The 18159-nt window shown below is 30.6% G+C and overlaps 1 protein-coding gene across 4 annotated transcripts in view; it reads right to left on the bottom strand.

The window, feature by feature from the left end:
* The window catches only part of Dop1R1 (Dopamine 1-like receptor 1), a 114319-nt gene that overhangs the window by 57400 nt on the left and 38760 nt on the right, over positions 1 to 18159 (bottom strand). Inside the window, exon 1 of one of the 4 annotated variants that reach the window (XM_015983151.2) lies at positions 12823 to 13142. The exons of the other annotated variants lie outside the window; for them this stretch is intronic. The gene's annotated coding sequence lies outside the window, so the exon portion shown is untranslated. Of the gene's footprint in view, positions 1 to 12822; positions 13143 to 18159 lie in introns of those variants that run through there. 4 annotated transcript variants of the gene reach the window in all.

The following is an 18159-nucleotide window of genomic DNA, read 5'->3' as shown; positions in this document are numbered from 1 at the left end:
TGTATCTTTTATAATAAGGAAGATATAAATTTTTTCGGTAAAATGTCAACTTTTGTTTATATGTCGAAAACAAATGACGATAGCGGAATGCGGTTTGGACCGAAATTATTTTCTCAAAAAACGGACCCGAGAATGTGTCACTCTTAGTTTCGAAGATCCCCTATTGAGACATACAAAATGCAGCACCCTGTACAATTTTTATTTTTATTATTCCTGCACTACACTGAATTTCACACTATCAAACATTCATACAAAACGAAATTTTATAAGGGAACAAATGTGTTAATTTAGTCCGTAATGTAATTTTGTGTGGAATTACAGATTAATTAAAACCCTCTCTAGTATGAAACGATAGATTAGAAAAATTAGATAACCTTTAATAAAACTCCTACATTGTTTAACTATCACACATGAATTATTTTGCGAATCGGATTTTTTTGGCGGGAAATTTTCGCTAATACAGTTAGAAACATTGATTTTAGTCGTTTTGAAACGTAAATGAGTGTCACATTAACTAAAACTGTTCGAACCACCCTTATAACATTAATTTAATTTAAAAACAACGAGGCTACATTTTCAATTATTGAATCGGTTCTGGAATAATTACAATTCGCAGTTAGTGGCTGATGTGCGTGTCATGGAAAATGTAGTTTGTATAATTTCATGCAATGAAAAGGATAAATTATTTTCACATTTAACAAACTACCGTAATTATTCGCTAAAACTTATAGTGACTAATTTATGATTTTTGTAAAAGCACTGCTTGTAAAATACCTAACAAACGGTATTTTTAAGAGGTACCGACTCCTGAAGATGCATAATTAAGGCGAAACTACGGAGGCGATGCATTATGTAAGGAATCAATTAAAATAAATATCGTGGAAAATTTAGTAGTTTAATCTTAATCTTTGAGGTAATTCACTTGTCGCTAGGACAATTGTGAGCATAAACTGTATTTTTCTCAATGGTAAGGTACAGTGTTCAGGAGTAGGAGTATTCTTGGACATCAATTTATAATGTCATTTTTGATGAAACTGTTTTTTAATAATAATAATTTATTTCTATCAATTTATACAGATGTAGTAACAAAATTGATACGAAAAACGTCAGTATTATACACAGAAATAACAATAACATATAAATAATTTTAAGACTTAAGTCAAAAATCCTGTCTATTATAGAACTTATTTAAAGTATATGTTCGAGATCAAAAATGTAGTCAAATATTTTCTTTTTAAATAAATTTAAATTGCAAGGTGTGCGTAGATGCACAGGTAAACTATTGTATAGTTTTATTCCTGCATAATGAGAATTTTTTTCTGTCAGCGTGAGTTTGTGTCTTGGATACTCTAAGTCTACTTGCGAGTGTTGTACTTATGGTCGTTAGTGACATTAAATAGTAGATTCTGTTTAAAGAAAAATAAAAGTAATCTATATTTGTATAAACCAGTTACTGTCAAAAAGTTATTGCTTTTAAAGATGTTCCTACAAGTTTCATTATATTTTAAGTTAAACATAGTTCTCATGACTTGTTTTTGAGCAACAAATACTTTTGACATCTTTCCACTTTGCCTCCAAAATATTATACTGTAGCTTAGTAATGATTGAAAATTTGCGGAGTATATTATTCTTAGTTGTTCAATGTTAATGTATTTTTTTAAAACACGTTTTGTAAAATGTACTGAGTTTAATTTTTTTAATAAATTATCTATATGATTAGTCCAGCTTAACTTATGGTCAATGCATATTCCCAGAAAATTAGTTTTCTCTATTAATTCAATTTCTTTAGATGATATTACAATTTTATTCGGTTTCTCTGTATTCCTGTGATTACATATTGCAAAATGAATGCCGTAGGTTTTTCAAAATTTAACACTAATTTATTTTCTTTAGTCCAGTTTATTACCTTATTCATGCAAATCTTTGCTTCTTTCATTGTATCTGTCATATTTTCACCCCAAATTAATAGTTTGTGTCATCAGCAAAGTTAACTGCGCTATTGTTGTCTGAGACTGTTAAAATGTTTAATAGGTCGTTTATATAAATTACGAAAAATAAAGGCCCTAGTATACTACCTTGAGGTACACCTTGTTTAATTAGAAGTTTACTTGATGTATATACAGTACTGTTTTTTGTTATTGTGACCTGCTGATACCTATTATTAAGATAAGATGTGATCAACTTTAACATAATTCCTCTTATGCCGTATTTCTCTAATTTACTTATTAGGATGTTATGATCTAGGCAATCGAAGGCTTTGGAGAAATCTAAGAAAATTCCAAGAACCACCTTTTTTTCTTCTAATTTATCTAACAGAACATTAGTTAGTAATTCTGGAAGATATAACAGTTTCAAAAATGTTAGAAAACGATGACAGCAGACTTATTGGCCTATAATTTGATATTAATGTTGGGTCACCTTTTTTGTATATAGGAAGAACTTGCGCTCGTTTTAATTGTTCTGGGAAAATTTCATAATCTAAAAAAAATTTCTTTATTACAGTATTTAATTATGTTATTAGATATTTCGTCAAAGCCTGTGCTTTTCTTATTTTTTAAATTTTGAATTATAGTAATAATTTCTTGACTAGTAACTGGGCATACGTACATAGTTTTAGCATTGGATGAGATCGTATTATTATTTGACTTACTTCGTACAAAGGGCGCTGAATTAATGAAATACTGGTTAATGTTATTAACAATCTGCTTAGGATCACCTTCGATTTGAATTTCACAAGATTTTTTACTTCTGCCACAAATTTTGTTAACAATATTCCAAGCACATTTTGATTTATTGTCTGCATTTTGAATCCGTTGTCCATAGTAATTTTTACGTGCCGCTCGTAGAGCCATGTCGTATTTTTTTTCAAATACTTATAAAGAATAACATATTTATCGTCACACTTACTTATCACAGATAACAAATCTAGATAATATTTATAATATTTTACTTTAGGATCATTTTTATAAATATTTTCTTGTTTTTTTACTTTTATTTGTTTTCGAGGAAAACATTCGTTAAATTTATCATTGAAAATATTTATAAAATTGCTCCACTGACCATTGATATCATTGCGATTACATGCATATACTTTTTCCCAACTCGTTTTAGCTATAACATTTTTAAATTTTATTTTGTTTTGTTCACTTAAAATTCTAATGTTTTTTACTGCATCAGTATTATTAGTATTATTTTTTATGCTCGTAGTTAGCTGTATACCCATGTGATCCGATATGTGTGGTTCAAGAACTTCTATTTTAATGTTATTAAAGGTCATATTTGTAAAAACATTGTCTATTTGAAAATCAGAAATTGTTTGCTTATCACTTTGTGTCAAATTGAAAGAGAAAGTGTAAAAAATACACAAAAGAATGCGACGCCAATCTTACTTTTACGAGCTGTATATTCTTACCTTCCTCCTTGTTTTCACAAAAACGAGTCTGCATAAACTAATACCATCAGCTCTAGTTGGATGCGTAGCAACACCCAGAGGAACATAATATTCGCCAGTTTTTGTAAACTTTTTTAAGAATTGTCGTGTACTTACACAGTAACATTGCTTTCTTTAAATTTGAGCTAAACCGCATTTTTCCTCACTCTAGCCTAGAGTTATAATTACAAGTACACAGTTCCCTAATGAAGCCTATTAAAAAGCAGCGATGCTGAAAATGAATAGTTTGACTTGTTTCAAGTTTCGCCCGCTTTTTAATAAGTAAACACGTGAATTTGTTCGGGTCAAGGTTTTTTATTATTAATGCCATTGTCCTCCCGTTATTGGGTTTGTCATGGAATTACTTTCATCCCCAAACGTTTTCTTCGCCGATTCTGAGTGGAAGCCAATTTTGCGAATAACGGGGCCAATTTCACGATTAACTGGGTACCTGTAGGCACTGCATTAGAACAATTTCGTCAAAAATAAAGGCGAATCGGGTCAGTGCGCCACGCTAGACATTGGCAACTCCTCCCGTTTCCTATCACTTCCGTTCGCGCCGGATGTTAAAAAATCGCTTGTTATTCCCGTTTCGTCTTACATTTCCGTGTGAATCTTTGACGTGACACTGCCTCTCGTCCAATTACACCGGTCAGTGGGCCGTCTAAAACTGCAATTGTTGATTAGTGTCGCGAGTGCAATTCATCATTTCTGATAAATTAATTAATCCATGACGCGATTAGCTGGACGCCTGGTGCAGTTGGCGACAAACAATCGCTATTAGGGCTTTGTACCCTAACGAAAAGGATGGACAGTTTGCTTGAGCATCTGAGGACACAGCATAAGCTTGCCCTTATCTAGTGGTTTGTGATTTTGGAACACAAAAAAATGAAAGCGGGATTTAAGGCTTGAAATGGATTAATTTTATTTTGCAAAAAAGGCGGGATAAATTAAAATCTTATTTTGTTATATATTTTGTTTTTTTGTGTGATGGTTATGTTGGATTCGGGGACGTAGGGAATGAAGAAATGAAAAGTTTAAATATAGGTATTTACTTTAATTGCAAAAGTGTTTTTACGGTTGAAAATGAACAAGATACAATAATTCTTATTACGATGGAAAACTTTTAGCAATATTAATATAAAAATGATTTTCGTGTACTTTTCCTGGTGTTAAATAATTTATTATTTTTTTAATATAACTGATATCAGATTTTCTAGAAGAAAGTAGCATTATACACCGTTCACAATTGTTTTAAATTCGGACTATCTATGAAAATCTGATTTTATTTGGCAGTACTGTGAGTTGACATAAGAAATTTATTTTGGGTTACAATTCGGAAGAAAAGATACCGTTGGGGGCGCCACTGAGCTAGGTCGAAAACAGTAACCATAAATGGCGGGAAAATGTTTATTCGGATATTTTGAGCGTTGTACGAATTTTGAGGCTTCAAGATTATTACATTGCCTATGCGGAATAACTATTGTATCTTTGGTGGAAGAAACGAATGTTGACAAATTAGAGATTACGAGGAAAACACGAATAACGAATGACTGTTTGGTTCACTTTCTTTATTGGAAAATTATTACAAAGATATTGAAAAGCCTACCTTTTGGCATAATTTACGTTTAAGTGTATTAGCAGTTGTTAATCTTAATTGTAGTTTTGTTGATTTATCGAAGTATTTCATGATCTTATCAGTGGAAAAATTCTAACCTAAAATTTACAAACTTCACTAATTTATTGGTTTTTGAGCCCAACTTTATGTTCGCTGTGATCCATTACTTATAGTCTTTAATTAGACAACTGTTTGATAACACTTTGTAATGAAAATTCAAATCTTTTTCACTTTTAATCCACTTTCAAATTCCAACAATAAACACTTTATACCACGAAAAACCGCAGAACCAAAGTGAACGCTAGTATTTACCACCACGTACTTTTAAAGTGATTCTCTCTAATGTAAGCAATTAACACTATACACGCAAAATTGTTAAACAATTCATTAAATGTCAATTGAATGTGGAATTACCAAAATTTCCTTACTGTTTTCGACATAGTTCAAAAGTCATCACCAGAGGGCGTCTAGTTAATTTTATTTCCGAATTGATGACAACCAAGGACTGTTGTCAGTTTGCTTCGTTTTTTAAATAAATAATTGAATACGTTTTTATTGTTATTCTACTCATTATCATTAGGTAAAAAAGTCGGGTCTGTCTTTTTTGCATCCTTCAAAGCATCTTTTGATACACACTTTCTTATCAACAGAAAGTATTTTCGACATTTTAAATTAATAAGCAGTAGAACTGACAACACAGCGAATTTTTGACAAGACAACGTCATAAAGACAGTACCTGACAGGACCTGAGGCCAACCTAACAAAAATATATCTACGCCTGCTGAGAATTTAAAACAATCATGAACGGATAATAGCTATAACAATACCATCTATCTCTAAAAAATAGAATAGCTGTTTGTATTCCAAGGGAGGAAATACATGTTTCCAATTTTTCAAAATATTATTTATTTTCAACATAATAAGAAATTGAATAAAAAGATATTAACTCGATAGCTTTAAAAATAACAAAAATATAAGCTTTTTTGTTTGCCGGTTTGACAGCTTGCTGACATCATGCGGCATAAACTGTTCGCAAGGTAGCTGCGATTTACGCACTACTGTTCCTTTCGGGATTGTATTGAGATCTCTGGATAATTTTATTGACTTAAAGAAATAAATATTGAAAGAAAGTGTTATTTGTGATGATTGAAGTAATTTATTTAAGTAGATACTGTAATAAATTAATAATAACTAATAATAATCCATTTTAATAATCACACAAAAATCAGCGTTTATTGCTTTATTTCTTTCTGTATGCCTTCGAATTTTTTCAGATTTTTCTACAATTTCTTATAAATAATAAATACTAATTAATGAGAAATATTTATGTTAATAACATATTATTTTATTTAAAAAAATTAAAAATATTAACTAATGGAAATTTTTATGATTTCTAGAACAAGCAATGCTTGCAAAATGTTTTGTACAAAAAATATGTAAAAAAATAAGTGTTCTACAAACGACTTCTTATTTAAGATATCGACTCTTGCATAAACAAAAATACAGTTTCTTTATTTGTCAATTTAAGCTAATTTTTACATTTATGGTTCAGCGGTTCTCAAAATTTGGGACTTTAATTTCAGAACGGTTTTTTTGGAAAAACTATGCATTTTTGATTTACATAAATTTTGCTTAATCGACTTGTCTTGCCATTCTCTATCTACCTTTAAATTTTTGCTAAACCATTCCCTAACACGCTGCATACCTAAATTTGTCCGTTTTCAAAATATTTAATGTTTCTTAATATTTTTTTTGATTCGCACCTTCCAGTTTAAAAATCGATAACAGTTATTTTTAAAAATAAAAAAAATTCACCTCATTTGAAAAAACCTAGATCTTTTCTTCGATGTTATCAAATTTCCAAAAAAAGATAGAAAACCCCAAATTTTTAAAATTAAGTTTGCCGAACTTTCAGAACTACAAACACCTATAACTCAAAATTTTCAAATGAAATGCTACAGATCAATACATCTAATAAAATAAAAATTGGGAGAGTTACCGATTTTTAAGATGACATATACAAATCCAAAAATTTTCAAAAAATCCTAAATATCTCAAAAACGGCAAAGCATAGGTATAGGGAAAGCTGATAAAAACTTCGTTAGAATAACTCGGTTAGTTCAAAAACTCAGTGAAAAACACAATATTCTTTTGTTCAACGTCATACACTTGCGGCTTCACCTCTTGAGTATGATTTACTTGCAGATTTTCTGTTAATTTTAATATTTTATTTTATTTTAATATTTTAAAAAAGAGCTGAAGATGAACTAGTTGGTTTAAAATATGTCTTTAATCACTCTTTTTACAATGTTCTGACACTAAATTTTTATGGTATTTGGCTTTAGTTTTTTCTCCAATTTTGAACTCACATACCACTTTGGACCCTATGGAAGCCTTCTACAATTTAGTTTAATGGTTAACAGATTATGGCCGTGTACCAATTTCCAGATAAATATTATTATTTGACCTCCTAATACTTCTAATGTAAGATTTAAACGGAACATCTGTACTTCAAAAATGGTGGATGCGCCGGGTTAAATATTATTGTCTTCTTATTGTAGTTTCCGAATTAATTTAGAAATAAATCTTATAGTACAAAAAACGTCTGTCAGCAGTTGTTACCACACTAAAGTTTCATTAAAAAAGTTACCGATTTTTAAGATGTCATATACAAATCCAAAAATTTTCAAAAAATCCTAAATATCTCAAAAACGGCTAAGCATAGGTATAGGGAAAGCTGATAAAAACTTCGTTAGAATAACTCGGTTAGTCCAAAAACTCAGTGAAAAACACAATATTCTTTTGTTCAACGTCATACACTTGCGGCTTCACCTCCTGAATATGATCATATGTTATTAACATAAATATTTCTCATTAATTGGTATTTATTATTTTATTTAAAAAAATTAAAATATTAACTAATGGAAATTTTTATGATTTCTAGAGCAAGCAATGCTTGCAAAATGTTTTGTACAAAAAATATGTAAAAAATAAGTGTTCTACAAACGACTTCTTATTTAAGATATCGACTCTTGCATAAACAAAAATACAGTTTCTTTATTTGTCAATGCTTTTGAAGATGCGTTCGATGAATGAGTTTTTAAAGATATGAAATTACGAGTTTCTTGTTTTTTAAAGTTGTAATGTTCTTATTTTTTTATATCAAACGGTTTTATAACGTGAGATTTCTGAATTTTATTTATCTTATTTAGGGCTAATAGTTCATTAAACATTCATAGAAGATATAGGAGTGCAGTAGCAAAATATTTTTCAAAATTCGCATTTTGATAACTCTCCCGTTATCCAATATTGCAAACAAAAATACATTTGTGATCAGCAAGAAATGAAGATTCGTTGCATTGTCTTGGTTTTTCAAAACGTTTTTTATTTAAAAAAATATTTTTTTTTACAAACATAAGTCAAAAAATAAAAAAATGTTACGTTGGCGCAAACTTAATTACGATGCGAGTTTGGGACCAGATACAAGTACAAGTACAAGTTTTGGGGCCAGAAAGAGAGGCAGTTCTTCAGGAACAGTTGTAATCTCGAAAGTAATTTGAATAATACGGTTACGGAATCAGAGTTTTACCATAAAATTTATTGAAGCAAACGCGGTGATAAGGCGGGACCGCTAATATACAGATTAAAAAGTTTTTCAATGAGTGAGGAGCGAGTGACAACACTGGCAGTCTTGGAGCGGAAATGAACAATCTGATTTTAATTTGATTTTGTCCTGCCTAAAACTATACGTGTAATAATTGGCAGCTTTGGCGCTCTACCGACATCAAAGTGCTTCGCAGGATCGGTCATGTGGCATAATTGCAAATATTGATCAGCTCTTTCATTCTGTTTACAAAACTATTTTGTCCAACGAAAACAAAAAGAGCGCCGGTCACTTGGGTAATTAGAGCCGGTCTGAGCCGCACAAATCCCTTTGCCGAGGAAAAACGCTTTAAATTTACTATTGTCTCCGATGTTACAATGATTGATAAGAAGCGAAATTCAATTACTTTCAACGACTTGCGAAGCTTTTTTGCGAGAGGGCTTTCAAAGCTTGCGACATATGCGGTTTATAAGGAACTCAAGTGGCACTGCATTCATAGTAAATAAACTACACAAAGGACGCTGGAAATTTATTTTAGCCCGTTTACAGCATTCACAGATTCAGGACGTTTTGACCCAAATTAAAAATACAACGATTTTTAGCGAAATATATGACACAAAACATGGTTTCAATGGGTGTGTAAATAATTTGACTCGCCTAAAAGGCCATTAAAAATTGTGTTTGAATACGAAAATACGCTCATCAATTTTTCATTGATGACCTATTTAATTTAGTATTATTTACTTTTAAATATTTGACTAGATGACGTTCTGTGGTTTAGTTTATTTGAAATTGCTTTTGTTCTGTCTGTAGTTGTGGGAACGCATATTCTCTCTAAAGTTGCAAATTTAATATGTGTCAAACTGTCAAGGTTGCATTACATTGTATCACACCTAGAAACATAAGCTCAAAATCCACCTAGTTATAAATTTATTTTATCTTTTGCTTGCAAATACGTTAGAATATTGTAACACAGAACGTAAAGGTTTAATGCAAACTTTACTTCTAAGTTTAAAACAAATAATCCTAAAACATTCATTTTTCGTTCTAAAAAAACCGCAACATGAAATTTGTCATTTCAAATGATTTTATAATATTAACGTTTTAACGAACAAAACAAACCTTGTACTTGTTTAAAGTGGCAAAATTTGAATTTTTGGTCAGAATATTAATAAAATTTTGTTTAGATTTCTTATTGGAAGTCTACCATCATCTTTTAGTTAACACTTTTATTTATTACTTATTCAAATACTTTAAGTCGTATACTTTATCTTCTAGCGTTTCGTTTTTTACCAAGTTTGAAAAAAATGAGTTGTTAGAAAAAGAGGGATCTTTTTAATTTAACATTTTACTTAAATTACCGCATTGTTATAGAAAGTGCAATACTTTTTTTAATGAAACTTTAGTGCTGACAGACTTTTTTTTGTACTATAAGATTTATTTCTAAATTAATTCGGAAACTACAATAAGAAGACAATAATATTTAACCCGGCGCATCCGCCATTTTTGAAGTACAGACTGTTCCGTTTAAATCTTACATTAGAAGTATTAGGAGGTCAAATAATAATATTTATCTGGAAATTGGTACACAGCCATAATCTATTAACCATTAAACTAAATAGTAGAAGGTTTCCATTGTGTCCAAAGTGGTATGTGAGTTCAAAATTGGAGAAAAAACTTAAGCCAAATACCATAACAATTTAGTGTCAGAACATGTAAAAAGAGTGATTAAAGACATATTTTAAACCAACTGGTTTATCTTTAGCTCTTTTTTAAAATATTAAAATAAAATAAAATATTAAAATTAACAGAAAATTTGCAAGTAAATCATACTCAGGAGGTGAAGCCGCGAGTGTATGACGTTGAACAAAAGAATATTGTGTTTTCCACTGAGTTTTTGGACTAACCGAGTTATTCTAACGAAGTTTTTATCAGCTTTCCCTATACCTATGCTCAGCCGTTTTCGAGATATTTAGGATTTTTTGAAAATTTTTGGATTTGTATATGTCATCTTAAAAATCGGTAACTCTCCCAATTTTTATTTTATTAGATGTATTGATCTGTAGCATTTCGTTTGAAAATTTTGAGTTATTGGTGTTTGTAGTTCTGAAAGTTCGGCAAACTTAATTTTAAAAATTTGGGGTTTTCTATCTTTTTTTGGAAATTTGATAACATCGAAGGAAAGATCTAGGTTTTTTCAAATGAGGTGATTTTTTTTTATTTTTAAAAATAACTGTTATCAATTTTTAAACTGGAAGGTGCAAATCAAAAAAATATTAAGAAACATTAAATATTTTGAAAACGGACAAATTTAGGTATGCAGCGTGTTAGGGAATGGTTTAGCAAAAATTTAAAGGTAGATAGAGAATGGCAAGACAAGTCGATTAAGCAAAATTTATGTAAATCAAAAATGCATAGTTTTTCCAAAAAAACCGTTCTGAAATTAAAGTCACAAATTTTGAGAACCGCTGAACTATAATTGTAAAAATTAGCTTAAATCTTAATATTAATGTCAAAACAGCAGAGATAAATTAACTTATTGGTCCACTACGTTATTCTTCTATTACAATTTGTGTATTGTTATTAAATTTTTCAAAAAAAACAAAAATTTTTTTTTGTCAAGACCGTGATTTTAACTTTCCAAACAAATGAACATGTTAGCCACAATTTTGAAAAATTTTCAAAACGCCCAAGCACCACCATCTCCATTTTTTAATAAAAAAATTACCTGCTAATAAACTAACACAAGCCATGCAGTGGTTCTCAACAGGTGGGTGAATACAAAATTCTGAAGAAAGTACGCACTTTTTGGAAAAATCATATATGGGTTTTTAACTCGTCTAAGCCATTCCCTAACACCCTGTATAGAGAAAGCTTGTGAAGACTACCTTATCATAACTTCAGTAATCTTAAAGCGCATTAAAAAACACAGCTTCTATTTAATATAAGAAAATTGATAGTAACTTTCGGTATAACCAAACTACCAAATGCAACACAGTGGCTCTCAAGAGGTGAGTTAATAAAAATTTCTAAAGAAAGTACGTCCTTTTTGGAAAAATTAATGAAAAATTATAACATATTCACATACGAAATATTGCTAAGCCATTCCCTAACACTCTGTATAAAAAATTAGTATTGTTTTGAAAATGAAATTTGACCAGGTACTCGTATTTCAAACAAAAATTGAAAACTTCTCTTCTTTATAATTGTTTTTCTTTGTAATTGTTTTTTATAGTCAGATTACTGCCAAACTTCAAACTCGTGGTCTCGTATTACAAAATCATACTTTATGTTTTCGTGAATAAGTTTTAGGATTTTTCACCTCCGAAAACTCAAGAAATTCGATTTTCTTCAAACTTGACCCAACAATGTTTTATGCAACGTCGTTTATTTCAGTTTTTGATTTTTGTGAAAACTGGCCCAATTTTCGGTAGTCAAAGAGAGTTTCCAGCCTCTGTTAATTCCTGTCGGTAGGTGCAAAAATAACACTTTAAAATGATGTAGTAAAAAATTAAAGCCAATTTTGGCTAGGCACTGAGGAACCATTTATTTTTGCCATAGTTGGTAAAAGGCGGAGGAAAGGCCTGAAGTGAGATGAAGTGTTTTTTTAATAAATAAATTTGATGCTATTTTGTAGATGGTGAAAAGCAGCGACGTTAAATTAAATATTGTCTCCCCCAGTGGGTTGATAAGAATCGAAATTCAGTTATTTCCGACGACTTCCGAATCTTTTTTGCGGAGCTTTTGAAAGCTTTTGCGCCATATGTGGTTTATAAGAGACGTAAATAGCAGTGCATTCTTAGTAAATAAACTCTCTAAAAGATGCTGAAAATCCCTTATTACTTATTCAGTCCACGGCTCGGCCTTCGATGAATAAAATACGAATAACCACTAGCCCCGGCCGCAATCTAATCATCCACCTGCAGATAAAGAAAAACCCATTAACCCCATAGTCAGCCGCGGCGCTCTGCCCCACTGAATTCCTGTCGGGGGCCCGCTTCGCCCCAATTGCCGCCTATTTGTATTATTCATGCTGGCTCGAAAAGTCCGCGATTCGCGCCTTTGTGGCAACAAGTTCGCGTGACATTAACATTTACACAATCCGCATGCAAGCGGCCGGAATCTTGCCGTTACAACATGCGTATACAGGGCTTTGGGGAAATAACCCACTTATCTGCGCCCCGACACAACCGACTCCTGAAAGCTGTGCATCCCGGCGCCGCACAATGAATACATTAATGCGGAATTATGACGGGAAACTTGCAACCAACTTGCAGTTCGATGGCGATTGCTGAGCCGATTTCAATCAACGGGAGTTAGCACTCATTCCACACGGTTTCACTGGTCTCACTCATGAGCCGAGATAATCTGGGAATAATTAAAAGTCAACAGCGGAAGACGCGACACCCAATGTACACAATTTGCGGGAAAGAAATTCATCACTTAGTTTGATTTCGTGTGTACGCTCGCACGGACGAGACGGGTTTAAAACATGCTAATTGGCACAATGAACACATCCGACCTTTTAGTTCTTTTCTACCGGAGAGCTTTTTGTGTTAGCTAATCGGTTTGAAATGCTCTTTGCTTTCTTCTTCTATTTTGTTCGCCAATTTAACGATCCACTTATAAAATCACTTTGAGTTGTAGTAATAGTAGCAATTAATTTTATTCAATTCAACTTTTTCTACTCACACCGGAAAATGCTCTAGAATGGTTGCTATCGTTACTAATGCACCGCAAGTTTTAATGTCAATTAAGGGCTTGTTATTTATTTGTGTTTGAACAACTTTGTGATAAAATTATTTTGAATTTTATTCCTATTAAAAGATGAGCTAGCGAATCAAAATGTTTGGTTTAGCTACGTATGTTCAAAAGAACACACCATTTGTTTTAATTACAAATTTAAGGCCGGTTTATAGAAAGCTTTGTTAAAATTTAATTCGTTGTTATAAGTTGACAATGCGAATAGACCAATCACATTTGTTCAATTAGGTCACGTGAACAGTTAATCACAGTTAAATTAAGAATAGTTAATAACCGGTTCTCAGAAAAACACAAGTTACATTAAAACAATTCTCTTTTTATTATACACAGGGTAGAGAATTAAAGTTACATTTTTTAAACGGAACACCCTATATATTTTTGGATAATTGGATTTTACGTAAAAAAGTAATGTAACTTTATAAAAACTATTATGGGTCTATCTCTTTTCGTTTCGGAATTATTCAACTTTTCGTTATAAAAAAAAACAATTTTTGAAAAATCACTGCGAAGTGGCCTATGAATATTTTCTGACAAATTTGTAACAGGAAATCTTAGAATATCTTGTAGTTGTGGCAAATAGTCGACTTTGACTTGAAACATACAGATAATGTAAAGGATGTGCCAAAACGCAAAAAGTTAATTAACTCATTTTTTTTAAATAGAACACCATGTATTTCTTTGAGTGTGTTAATAAAATTTTTATAAGCTTTCTAATGATATGCGGTTTGTTTAGCAGATTTGAAATATTTCTCAAGGTGAAATATTTTTTTCTTTTTCTATTTATTTTATTATTAATTCTTGATGAGTAAAATTTATTTAAGTAATAATTAGATTACTAATGTAATTAGTCACATTAGTACATATCAAAAAATAAATTACCATTTGACTTATCAGATTTTAGGATAACAAATTTTCTTGTAATAAAATATTACAAAAAAATACATTATTCAACTTTTTGAGTTATGGCACACTCAGTATATTATCTACGTGCTTAAACTAAAAGTTGTCTATTTGCTAAAACTACAAGGTATTCTGAATTTTTCCATGGTAAACTTGGCGACTTCGTAGTGATTTTTCAAAAATTATTTTTTAACAACCAAAAGTTGAATAATTCTGAAACGAAACAAGATAGGCCAATAAAAACTTATATAAAGTAACAATATTTTTTTGCGTAGAATCCAATTATGCAAAACTATATATAGGGTGTTCTATTTAGAACCACACTGTATACAACACCCTGTGTATAATACAATATTTTTACTTTGTGGACTTTAAGTCGCTCTATCGGATAATGAAAACTGCACAGCAATATTTCAAATAGAAAAAAAGTTATAGACCGATTACACACCCCTGGATCACCCTGTATAAATATTTAAAAACTACTTGGATGTTCAAATTGTAAATATTTGCACATTCCTACCTCACTCTACATTTTTAATTTCGAGCTGTGTTAGTTGTTTCTTTGAGATAATTAGGTCACAAATGTAAACAACACTGTGAGTGGGATTAAGATTATAATTATCTTACCTCTTTGTTATTTAAACTTGTAACTTTGAATTTTTTAAATCACATAATGTTTATTTTTGTTTTTCATGTATGGTTTATACTCATGTTGATTGGATTTTTAATCATAGAAATCTTTAAAAGTAATTGCCAACGATTGAAATTGAAAGTTATTGACATTTGAATCAGGCTTGGGCTTAATAACTAATTTAAAATTTTGTCAAAACACAAACCTTGTTTATTTTTGCTAATTTCAACGTGATTATGGTTTAAAATGCCCAGTCTTTTGCTGGAAGAACTGTACACAATTTATTACTACTGCTACTGCATTTTTGTTTCGATTTATTAAGGTTTATTTAGAAATTCAAAGAATATTATTGTCCCATTAAAAATGCCTGTATTGCCAGTACACGTTTTTATTTTATGTATACTAAAAGTAAGGTTTTTCCACATTTTAGAGTAGTTTGAGAACAATAATTCATATATTCAAATGAATTACTGATAATTACTTCATGAAGATTTTGATCCGTTCTTGCTTACCAACAAAATCTTAAAACCCTTATTGTTTTTTATTCTTATTGCTGTCTCAGACACATTAAAAATCGATATTTCGTAGATTTATTAGGTAATTTAAAAAATATACTAAACACTGGAAAACCTGGTTTCAAATTGACACAAATTGCTAACAATGATATAAAAACAAATATTTATAATAAGATGATGCAATGTAAAGCAGTAAACCTGGACAAATGAGACAATCCTAAAAATTAATAAACAAACAAAACAACTCAAATACAAACATCAAACTGAACACAAAATTGCTTCGGACGTAAAATGGAAATATTGTTAAATTTGTCTGCAAAACATAATCATAGTTGAGCTCCAGCAAACCTAGTAAAGTTTCTAACTCCTTAAAATATCATTTTATTAAGAAGATAATAAGTGTGTTACCGGCGATTAATAAGATTTATTTTTTTTCCAGAAATATATTTAATTTACTTGATTAAGATCTTTATTCGAAAATATTTTTTTTTGTATTTTTGTAGTTCAATGTTCAATTCAAATTGTCCTGAAAGAGCCCCAAAAACGTGGCGAGACGTAGACCATAAATAATCTACCAAAATTAAATGTGTCTGCATTCCCGAATGTCCAGTTAGTTATTAATCATAAAATTCATAAAACAGACTATGAACAACAACTTTATTTTCACAATATATTGCTTGAAATAGTAAATTAAAAAGTTTTAAAATAATTGAGTTTCATCAAATTTTTATTATTATTTTTGTGGTAATAAAGAACAAAAGATAGATTTTCCGTCTTAATTTTAATGTAGAGTCAACAAAAACTGACGTGGTTCTGACCCTCGTCCAAACTGTAAAAAATGAGGTTGTCACGTTATTTCTATTGTGGTAATTTTACAAGCTTCACAGCGCGATTTTTATCGACTAAACCACAGTGAAAAATGCCTATTTTTGGAATCCTTTAAAATTAACATGTGTCAAACGTTTGAAAATGCATTAGTTAGTACTACAAACCCAGAAACGAAAGTTACAACCCACCCTAATTATAAATTTATTTACTTGAGCAGGGAAGAGTGCAAAATTGTGTTAACTTAGGAAATATTGACTGAAATAAAACTGAAGTGGGGAGCAAATGCGTTTTTTGCAAAATTTGTTATTATTAGTAAAAATAATTCGTACTGGGCTACTTATCAGAATGTCTACTAATTCATATACACAAAAGTTGTTACATCAAAATGGAATTCACTACCAGAAATCTGGCAGATATTAGATTTTTCTAAAACTGAAACAACTGGACAAATGGGTCATACTTTATGTCATAAATCTATAAAAATTGTTAGCAGAACTTGAGAGACTGCAAAATCTAAGAGAAAAAGATGCGTCACCGAACATAATACTGTTATTCTGAGGAGAAAGCTGAACTGAAAATTAAATAAGATGGTCAGGTTTGAAATAAGAAATATAAAAGAAAGTTTATAGAACTTATGATTTTTCTCATAGTACAGTAAAAATGGAAGAGAAAAAAGGACACTAGCAGTTGTTAAGAAATAAGTTACAAATTAATTTTTGCTATTATAAAAAAATTTAAAAAAGTGAATTCACTAACTATAATTTTTTTTATAAGAACAGAGATTTTGCTAAAACTGCGAGTACGAGGGTTATCTTATTTTATAAAAAAGATGTAAAATAGTGGAATTAAATACATGAACATAAGAGGGAGAAAAAAATCTAAAAAATAGAAACAGTTGCAATTTTTGAAATACTGTCACAAAAATACGTGTATAAGAGAAACGAAAAAAAAACAGAAATGGTGGTGTTATTCTAATAAGAGGAAACTAAAAATTAAGATGATAAAATTTTTTTGCTTTATTATGATTCTCCAAATTGTAGCATGTGTCAAACGTTTGAAAATGCATTAGTTAGTATTACAAACCCAGAAACGAAAGTTACAATCCACCCTAATTATAAATTTATTTACTTGAGCAGGGAAGAGTGCAAAATTGTGTTAACTTAGGAACATTTAATGAGGGTCGTGGCAGTGTAATTGTCGCTCAAAATGAGAAACATACACTTAATTATATGGAAAAAATAACATTTTATTGTTAAAATGGTTTTGTAGGAGTTTGTAGAAATGGTGGATGCGCCGGGCAAATAATCAAAAATCCATCATACACACCAACTTGTTTCAATTACTTCGGAGCAAATATTTACACATCGTTTGCTTTAATGTTTATCATGTCAACTGATATTTATCCATTACTTTTCCATGAAATGATTTTTTGTGGCGAGAGCGTCAAATATCAATCATTTTAAATTTTCACTTCGCACGTGAGATTGCGATTCGTTGCAAACTTATCTGTTAAGCCAAATCCAGCAAATCCGTACGTTTCAACGCGAGGCAATGAATATATGAAAAGGTAATTTAGATTACGTGCAAACGAAAAACAATTCCCATTTCTTAGATATTCACTAATTCAGGCTTTAAATTTGCTCGTATGCACCTGGCTGTAAAAATAAGGCGAAGCTGTTCCTTCTTCAGAGGCAAGTGTAAGATGGATAAGTGCCCGGCAAGCCTTCGGAATACTTTAGGCCCTCGGATTTTACCGCCTAAGTGAAATTTCAAACCCAATTGGGAAATCTCACCGAGGGATTTGATTTTTTTCTAGTTCTTTCTTCGCAGGGCATGTTTGTTCGACAAATGTTTGCAAATCGCAAGGCT

The sequence above is a fragment of the Tribolium castaneum genome, chromosome 2 (assembly GCF_031307605.1).
Source record: "Tribolium castaneum strain GA2 chromosome 2, icTriCast1.1, whole genome shotgun sequence".
Taxonomy (NCBI): Eukaryota; Metazoa; Arthropoda; class Insecta; order Coleoptera; family Tenebrionidae; genus Tribolium; species Tribolium castaneum.
This window is presented reverse-complemented; position numbering and strand designations above follow the sequence as displayed.